The 10,258-nt window shown below is 44.7% G+C and overlaps 1 protein-coding gene across 10 annotated transcripts in view; it reads left to right on the plus strand.

The window, feature by feature from the left end:
- The window catches only part of LOC116948983 (receptor-type tyrosine-protein phosphatase delta-like), a 614,820-nt gene that overhangs the window by 170,499 nt on the left and 434,063 nt on the right, over nucleotides 1-10,258 (plus strand). Inside the window, exon 1 of one of the 10 annotated variants that reach the window (XM_076071858.1) lies at nucleotides 4,086-4,185. The exons of the other annotated variants lie outside the window; for them this stretch is intronic. The gene's annotated coding sequence lies outside the window, so the exon portion shown is untranslated. Of the gene's footprint in view, nucleotides 1-4,085; nucleotides 4,186-10,258 lie in introns of those variants that run through there. 10 annotated transcript variants of the gene reach the window in all.

Genomic DNA, 10,258 nt, shown 5'->3' on the forward strand with positions numbered 1-10,258 from the left:
ATGCGATGTGTAAACATCAAAAACTAGGGAGACAAAGGCAGCAGCGGCAGGTTCTGGCCATACCACCCACTCGTGCGCTGTGCCTGCCTTAATAGGTGCCCGATAGCCGCACGTGCCCCCGACGCTCTGTTATATTTGCCTTTGTTTATGTGTGTATAGCATATGGATGTGTTTAACCGACGTATGTGCCTTATATGAACTGTAGGGTTATGAATGTGGCTTTACAACAGCGTAGGCAGGGGTGGGGGTGGGGAGGGGAGAAAGCGGTGGTTAGCTACACTGCACTGCAAACTCAGTTACCTGAGTTTGAGTCCCCTGTGATGGGTGACAGCAGTGGTGAGTGTGGTTCTGGGCGTCACTGTTGAATACATCCACACTGTGAAGTGTGGGTGTATCAAAGCTAACCACGCGTGGTAAATGTTAATATTCATTCAAAACAATATTTCGCTTTCAATTGAACAATATCATTCTCCTCTAATGGGCTACATGAACGAGCTGTGTTTAGCCGATTTTGTGAATTTTGCTTCTTGGGAATAAAGTGTGTCTGTCACCTTGCCAGGGAGACCCCTTGCAAATGAGATGTGCATCTGTTGGGGTTTTTCCTTGTTAAATAAAGCATCACTATTATTATTATTATTCATGACCTTACTCAGAGACAAAACCCACACAAGTTGTTCGGGCATAGCTGTAGCTTTGCAGCGTCGGTGACATTAAGCTGTGTATGTCAGCCCAATGCGTGACACATTCTCTCATTTTCATGTTTTTATTTATTGTATCGTTATTCATGTATTAATCTTTCAGTTTTGGATTTGCTAACTAGTGGAGCTTTGTGTTTGTATCATCTGTGTAATGGGCTAATTGATGTTGCAGCGTCGTGCGATGCAATTGCAGGAATGATGCCATATAAAATGAAATTATTGTTCTTATTATTGAAATGAACCGAAGGACGCCGCGTTTGTCTCCCAGTCAAAATAAGAGTGACGCATTGTACCACCACGCACATTACGGGAAAAGTTGAACAACAGAAATGAAAGCGATCTTCTGGATGGGGGACGGGGGACGGACTTTAAGAATGAACGTTGAAAAAATAAACAATATCGAGACATGTAGGAAAAACTAAATATCGAGACATATTCGAGACAATAAATGTGAGAGTGAATACAGACCGTACGTACAAACTCTCAAGCGGCTGTATTCATCGCACGCTTAATAAAACACCAAAAGTGGAGGGGGGGGGGTGGTGGAAGGGAAAATAAGTGCTGGAGACGAACGGCTTTGAAACTTAAATAAAGCGAACAGTGCGCGTGTTCTTAGCGTTCCCGCCTTAATATGTGAGGAGAAACATACGTTATTCGTATATTAATTCCGGCGCGGTTCGCCCTGATAGTTGATTTTCAGGTTCCAAATCATGATGCGCCAGCTGTGGACCGTATTTTTTTTCATAACATGTGTCCATAATGGATAGTTGTTGTCCTCATTCACTTGATTAAATTGTTACTTTGTGCTTATCAAACTGTATTGAATCCCATTGCATATAACGAGGGCTTACAGGTACAGTGAGGGAAAAAAGTATTTGATCCACTGCTGATTTTGTACGTTTGCCCACTGACAAAGAAATGATCAGTCTATAATTTTAATGGTAGGTTTATTTGAACAGTGAGAGACAGAGTAACAACAACAAAATCCAGAAAAACACATGTCAAAAATGTTATAAATTGATTTGCATTTTAATGAGGGAAATAAGTATTTGACCTCTCTGCAGGACATGACTTAGTACTTGCTGACAAAACCCTTGTTGGCAATCACAGAGGTCAGACGTTTCTTGTAGTTGGCCACCAGGTTTGCACACATCTCAGGAGGGATTTTGTCCCACTCATCTTTGCAGATCTTCTCCAAGTCATTAAGGTTTCGAGGCTGACGTTTGACAAATCAAACCTTCAGCTCCCTCCACAGATTTTCTATGGGATTATGGTCTGGAGACTGGCTAGGCCACTCCAGGACCTTAATGTGCTTCTTCTTGAGCCACTCCTTTGTTGCCTTGGTCGTGTGTTTTGGGTCATTGTCATGCTGGAATACCCATCCACGACCCATTTTCAATGCCCTGGCTGAGGGAAGGAGGATCTCATCCAATATTTGACAGTACATGGCCCCGTCCATCGTCCCTTTGATGCGGTGAAGTTGTCCTGTCCCCTTAGCAGAAAAACACCCCCAAAGCATAATGCTTCCACTTCCATGTTTGACGGTGGGGATGGTGTTCTTGGGGTCATAGGCAGCATACCTCCTCCTCCAAACACGGCGAGTTGAGTTGATGCCAAAGAGCTTCATTTTGGTCTCATCTGACCACAACACTTTCACCCAGTTATCCTCTGAATCATTCAGATGTTCATTGGCAAACTTCAGACGGGCATGTATATGTGCTTTCTTGAGCAGGGGGACCTTGCGGGCGCTGCAGGATTTCAGTCCTTCACGGCATAGTGTGTTACCAATTGTTTTCTTGGTGACTATGGTCCCAGCTGCCTTGAGATCATTGACAAGATCCTCCCGTGCAGTTCTGGGCTGATTCCTCACCGTTCTCATGATCATTGCAACTCCACGAGGTGAGATCTTGCATGGAGCCCCAGGCCGAGGGAGATTGACAGTTATTTTGTGTTTCTTCCATTTGCGAATAATCGCACCAACTGTTGTCACCTTCTCACCAAGCTGCTTGGCAATGGTCTTGTAGCCCATTCCAGCCTTGTGTAGGTCTACAATCTTGTCTCTGACATCCTTGGAGAGCTCTTTGGTCTTGGCCATGGTGGAGAGTTTCGAATCTGATTGATTGATTGCTTCTGTGGACAGGTGTCTTTTATACAGGTAACAAGCTGAGATTAGGAGCACTCCCTTTAAGAGTGTGCTCCTAATCTCAGCTCGTTACCTGTATAAAAGACACCTGGGAGCCAGAAATCTTTCTGATTGAGAGGGGGTCAAATACTTATTTCCCTCATTAAAATGCAAATCAATTTATAACATTTTTGACATGCGTTTTTCTGGATTTTTTGTTGTTATTCTGTCTCTCACTGTTCAAATAAACCTACCATTAAAATTATACACTGATCATTTATTTGTCAGTGGGCAAACGTACAAAATCAGCAGGGATCAAATACTTTTTTCCCTCACTGTATTTGTACAGTTAAGCGGCCACATGACCCCGTTCACAAAGCGAGCGACACAATAGAATGTCACGGCTTACCTGCGACCAGTTGTTCACAAGGTGAAACCTGCAAAAGCTAAAGGTGCAAAATTGCAATAAATTGATTGAGTGACTGATCCCAGAAGGGCCTCCGATTAGCACGGTTGGCTATGTACGGTGCGAAATAAGTCCAACATACATATACGATGGTAATAGGCCTACTCATCCACACTGGCGAGACATCTCGGAAGAGTTTGATATACCCATATTTTCTCCACTACACAGCATCTTGAAGATCGACTGCGACGTTCCCTGTTATGCTACTGGGTAGACAGAGGCAGGGTGAAGGGGTTAAGAAAGCGGCCCATTATTCAGCTACCACACCAGGAGATCGAATCAAAATGGGTAACCTCCGGATTTCCAGTGCAGCGTGCTAACCATTGAACCACGGCAGCATCCCTGAATAATCTTCAGTGCAGCGCAATCTTCAAACGCATATGGGGGAGCATTTACGCATTTGGCAAACAGCAGTGTTAATGCAGTCCACGTCATAACAACACAAAGTAGATCACAGCATTGCATTTCTTATGCACGCGATGGTTTTATTTGTCTCGGCGTATACAAATGGAAATGATCGCGTATTCTCCGTGAAAGCAGCTTCCCCGGTTTCAATTTGCAAGAATGCAAAGGCGGGTGCTGGCGACTCTCTGAGTTGCCCCTTGGCAGATGTGGCAGCAGCAGCAGCAGCAGCAATAGCCTCGTTCTCCCTTGTCAACTGAACGTCCACCTCGCCTACTGGCACGCTCGCGGTTGCCACCTCCTCGTATTTGGCGATGTGGTAGTCCAGCCAGTGCGCCCTCCTTCCCATTCTTTGTTTTCTCCACATCCCTGCCAGAATGAGAAATTTTGCCCTGAGGAGCGCGCCTCTCCGCGTGCGCGATGAACAACTGGCCCGGCCCCATTACTATAATGGCAACACGCAACGGTCCCCCGTGCACCTTTGCAAGTGACACAAGGTGAGGCTGCCAAACTCTCCTTTGTGCCCTATGGCAAAGGTGTAATTAATGCGGAAGAAGGGTGCCTGTGTGATCCTTAAAAGATGTTGAAAGGACCTGTAATTATGCTTAGCGGTACGCATTGAGAACAGTGATTCCTTTGTTTGTGCAATAGAAAGAAGTGCAATTAAAGAGAGCCATTATGTGTTATGCGTAGAGTAGTGGCAGACCTACAGGGAGAGGCTCAGTGTGGGGGATGCTAGTGGCCGAGACTGGGCGGGGGGGGGGGGGGAGGCAGAGTAATATTGAGATGGTGGAGATACATGGCATCATGTGGGTGAGGGAGAGAGATGCCAGGATCGCGAGCGGGAACAAATGCTGTCACCGCATTGCGCGCTTTCACGCGCGCTTCTGCGGCCGTCCGGAACGCTCTTCGTTCCGACATTAGGCAGTCGCTGGAGCTATGCACTTTTAAAATCGAAGGTTGGAAACTAATTTCTTTAGAACTGCTTTTTGTGTGTGTGTGTTTAGTTTGCTGTCCTTTCCCCGCGCGGTGCGAAAGAAGTTCCACGTACTGTACATGCTGCCAGAATTTGCGGGGCTCACTCACATGTCCGTGCCACACACCTGTGCTCGAGAGAGACATTTTCACTTGAAGGGCATTAGGCATTCCGGCAAGCATTAAAGACCGCCATTATTTTTTTTTGTACGTAATGAAAATTGATGGTTCCATCTCAACGTGGACTGCGGCCGAGTGCATTTATGCCGGAGTGAGCGCATTTGCCTAAAAAAAGACGAACCCATTTATTCACACCATGCCACGTCTTCCTGTTTTCAATTTACACCCTGCACGTGTGAACTTACGAATGTTGTAAACAATATTTTGTTCTCAGTCATCACCTTTATACAGATTCCATTTAAAAATAAGGGTAATGACCACGGTTTCGCCCCTTGTCAGTTCACTGCGGGATGAAGGCCTCCCCATGTCTCTTGGTCAAGGAGGTTGTTTGACCGCACTGTCATCACGCTGCTCAGTGCAGGTTGATGAAGGAAGGCCAGGGCATGGGGCCAGCGGCCCAGAGCCGGTCCGCTGCCGCACACGCACGGTGAACTTGTTGGGTGCGCAATGCCAAGGTTCACTTTTTATTGGCTCGGTGTGATCCACTTTGCCCGATTAGATACGTTGTCCCATCACAGCCGAATCGACGGAGCCAGTTTTATTTCGTCGCAAACGCCGCCCGGGTTATTTTGGGGGACACGACCGACGCATTTGGCCGCGTGTACCGTGACAGCCCCATGGTGGGGGAACGTACCGGCTGCACGGGAGGTAAACATAAAGTGGGTCAGATCTGCCAGAGACCATTTATGCGCAGAACAATTATTCCCATTCCTTCTCATTCTGTGATTTGGCATATCTTTACTGGCGAGAGAGAGAGAGCGCCTTTTATATATATATACAATCAAAAACGTTTCCCAGAAGAAATTATCTCAATTATAATCATAAGAATAAAAAAAAACGAAATTGTTACACGCACAGATGCCACGGAATGGACTAACAAAAAAAGTGCTCAAACGCGACTACTGTGCAGCACAAACCGAAGGCGCCGGCGGAATCCGTTGCGCGCGCGAATCTTCACCAACGGGGTGCTGACAGCGTGGGGTGGACGTTCTTGATTGGATTTCAGGGGCCATTGTTTCATTAAGCCCCCCCTGCGAGGCATTTAGCAAAAAAAAAAGAAAAGCGCTTGATATTTTAATCACAAGAAATACGATTTTTCTAATACAGCTGTCGGATTTTTTTTTTTTTAAGCTGCGGATGGACAAAGAGCCTTTTGGGATTTCGTTCGAATCTGCACCGTGCCCGGCATGTACCCTCGTGACACAAATTCGGAAGCTTTATTGAGACTGCAAGAGGAATCCGATGAGCTATCCAGTATGGGCATGTCAGCAAGTTACAGCAACAAACAATAAAACAAAAACACGATAGGAGTGCAAAATAGAAAGAAAAAAACAAACAAACCAAGATAACGAGACACAATCCAGAAATCGTGGGTGTTAACCCCCCGAAACCCATCTACAGTTGCTTTTACAATAACAAAAATAGTCTCGGCTAAATAGCAAACCGTGCCGGACAATACACGTATTTTGTCATGCGTGTGTTGAGGTTTGCACCTTGAACATATTGTTTTAATCTCATCCGAGGCCCTAATGCATTGCATTTGTTGTATGGCTCGAAAATAAGAACCCTTTGCCTCTTCGGGCAGTGCCTGTCGTGCTTACATGAAGTTTGTTTCCGAAACAAAAACAGTGGATTGTTTTGCTAATTATTTTAAATGGGGGTATAAAGCCCCACCCAATGTTGACCTATCGCTGGAAGTGATGGAGCAGCTGTTGGTAGACAATGAAATCCACCCAAAGCCAAGTCTAAATTTGAATATCAGCCCTTCACTGGAGGAATTGCATGCGTGAGGGTTAAGAGTGCACCGCGTACTGCACTGGTACAACATTCAGAAGAGGTCGGCACGAGTGTGGTAGTGTTGTGTCTGCCTGAAGAGCGAGGTAGGATGGTGCCTTGTGATTGCGCCCATCTCGAAGTCATTTCCACAGTGAGTTTCTGCGGAGTCCCGCTGCCTTGACACATTTCCGTGTGGTCAAGCCGGACGCGACCCACGTCGCTCAGTGTGACAAACAACGCTCGCTCTCAAGAGTCGCCTTGCTGCGGTCCGTCTGTCGCTGCTGTGATATGGAACTTTTTCTTATTCAATTGTTTTTCTCAACTCAGAGATGAACACGAAGAAAGGGGGTGCGGGGTCGGTGGGGGAGGGGGGAAACTCCAGAGAGTGGAGCTGGTGTTAAAAGAATACAAATACTGGAATGGGTTTTCTTTGGGGATGATAGGTTGTGTAAATATATGCGAAATGTGCTTTCTAAAGTCTGCAGATTGTCAAGGAGATTACTAACAGGTGGCAACTCTTTGATGTCCTTTCTCGAGCTTTATTCATACCATATATAATTGTGCTGTTTGTATATTGAAAACATATATTTTATTTAATTAATCAAGATTGTTGTCGTACATAAACGCACTCATGGCATTTTGGTACCAATGGGTCTAAATACGAAAGTTTTTAATCAGTGTGTACAACCCGCTATGATAGATGTTTCAGAGACATGGTCGATGACAATTGTGAAACTTTAACTTTAACATTTCACAAAACATTAAAAGTGCACATACAAGCACGGAGAGATGCATGCTTGAAATGCATTCGAGAGACAGAAAGAGGAACACACAAATTCAAGAGTACGCAACAAGTAAAGACGTAATTTAATCTTATAAGACATGCAATTGGGCTTTTTCGGAACACGTAGCTTGAACAAATGACATCCGGTCGCGAAGAATACTGACGGAGTGTCAGTGAAGGAATATAATTGCATTCAACAGCACGTCCTCTGAGGAAATGGAGCGATAAAATCAGTGTGCAGGTGCAAAGTGAATGACCATGCACGAACGTTGGAGAGATGGTGTAAATTTGGGGAGGCTTTCATCCAGCGGTGGACTGACCATGGCTGACGATCGTGGTGATAGTCATTGGCTGTTATGGCTGTAAGGCGCTGCAAAATATCAGTAATTTTTCTCAAAATAAATCAGCAAAATGAACCATCTCTTAAATCTTGGACTTGAAGCTTTCGTGACGGCAGGAATTCATACTCTTTAGGTCACGAAAGACCCAAAGAGTATGAACTATCTCTTGTTTAAATCATTTATTATTCTGAATTCATTCGGCGCCGGACACCGCAGCACAGGACTCATCAATAGCGTGGCATCGCTAATTGAAAAGTGCAAATTTTTCATGACGGGTAGAGAAACCAGATTATTACATTTTAGTTGTTGATTAACTTAGCCGGAATTTTGGCAAGTGTGAAAAATGCGGTGGGAGACCGTGCGATTTGGACAGAGGATGCTCCGTGTGTGTTCTCCTTAAAGGGTTTAGGTCGCTCTCTGACGGCGAGACATCAAACCAACCTCAGCTTGTCTGGGTTTCACGTAACCGTTACACGGATCACAATTGTTGGCACATTAGGCCATGCAAATTGAGGTGTTGTCATTTTAATTTCTCTTAGTTATTCCCAGAAAAAGGCAACAAAGGCAGACGAAGCAATGATTAAATAACAAAGTGTACAAAGCTGAAGGATAAAATAATCATCACATAAAAGACTGCAGTCTCATCTAACGCCCTTTACAAATGAGTGTGCCGCTAAACATGACTAATGAATATAAAATTGGGCATTTGCTTGCTTTCCATAAATATGTTGTGTTTACGCGCGTAATCATAGAATAAATAGTATTGCCGCGCCTAAGCTTAAAAACACAACAGCACCTTACGGTTGTATTTTATGCGGCGGTAGACATGTTAATCATTTTTCTGATTACACGGGTGCTAATTTAAACCATCAGCCTTCAATGCAGCGACACTGCATATTCAATAACTCGATTCAAACGGGCAGAGCCGAACACAATTACTCCGTTCATTGTGCAGTTAAGCACCTGGTTAGGCATGCATAGGTGCCTGTCAATTTGCCCGCGATTGTTCAACGCTGTCGGTTTAGCATTAGCCGAACCATTTACCCATAACGAGCAACACGCAGGAGGGAAACCCCCTTTTGATTATTGTTTTGTTTTCCCATAAACGTCGTCTGGCGATGTGGAACTCTCGCAGAGAGGGCGTCACATGGATAAACAAAGTAAAATAGCAAGCGAACGCTTGCCATTGATTCATTAATTGCATTTGCATGAATGAATAGCGTTTGCTATAAATTTCCATAGAATACTCCGTACCTATTTTCAGTGTGAGGTGAAAATTTTGTTTAAAAAATGAAAATCAATACACTCATCGTAACTTCAAAGTCACAAACTTGATTTGAAGCTTTCGTGACTGCAAGAATTACTCTTTGGTTCTTTCGGTAAAGTCACGTAGAATTAAAGTAAATTAAATAATAGAGGACGACGTTTCGATTGCAACACAAGCAACCGTCACCAGGTAGAACTAAATTTGAGACAGAGACAAAACACAGACACGGAGACACACAGAGTCTCTCTCTCTCTGTGTTGTCTCTCTCTCTGCTTGTGTGTCTGTCCGTGTGTCTCCGTGTCTGTGTTTTGTCTCTCTCTCAAATGTAGTTCTACCTGATGACGGTTGCTTGTGTTGCAATCGAAACGTCGTACTCTATTTAATTTATTTTCTTAAAAGTCACATTTGTCAAGGTATTTTTTTTTATTTTCACGCTGTGACGCTTTACACACGGTACAAAAATGGCCCCTCAATTTTGCACGTGGCAAAAAATTGGAGTAGCTGCGTCATTCTCTGATGGAAGGGAGAAAGGGGACTGGGTACGCTTGAGCCCACGCATAAATCACCCGACACCAAAAAAATCGCGTGCTCTGCATGGCCAGAGCATTTGTTGGTACTGGAGCCATGTGCACCTGTGCATGCAAAGCGTCTACTGGAAAGCCTCCCTCTAGCCATCTTACAAAGGCCCGCATCACCCTTGATGAGCTTCCATTAACGAAAACACAAAAGCAATGCTTGTTGACCTCCTTTGCCCTCTGACTTTAGAAGGAAGAAAAAAACATCCTGGTTTTCACCACATCCTTTAGTCTGTAAGCGCATTTACCTTCTTGTGAAAACGCAGCCGAAAAAACAGAAGAGGTAAAAAAGAGGTTTAAAAAGAGGTGAAAAAGAGGTAAAAAAAACCCAAACAACACCCATCACGATTTACAAAAAAAAGAGAGAGAGTTAAATTCAGCAACTGAAGGTGCTAAGCAGAGACAGCTGATTAGAAGCGCAGCACCGCAGTGTCCCATCTCTTCACGGCACTGGCAAGTCACGCGGCGAAATGCACGACGCTCATTGTGCTTTTGTTTTCGAGATGAAATTGGTTTAGAAAAAAAAAAGACTCCGTAGGTCAACATTTGCATTTTGTTGAGGAACCAACAAAGGGAGAAACGCGCGAGCGGGCTTAGGTCCCGCCTCAGACGATTGCCAACAACAACAACAATAATAAAAGGGCCAAACGAGGGGGGCCTATGAGAAGCAGC

The sequence above is a fragment of the Petromyzon marinus genome, chromosome 35 (genome assembly GCF_048934315.1).
Source record: "Petromyzon marinus isolate PM22_M1 ecotype Great Lakes invasive population chromosome 35, UKy_Petmar_22M1.pri1.0, whole genome shotgun sequence".
NCBI lineage: Eukaryota > Metazoa > Chordata > Hyperoartia > Petromyzontiformes > Petromyzontidae > Petromyzon > Petromyzon marinus.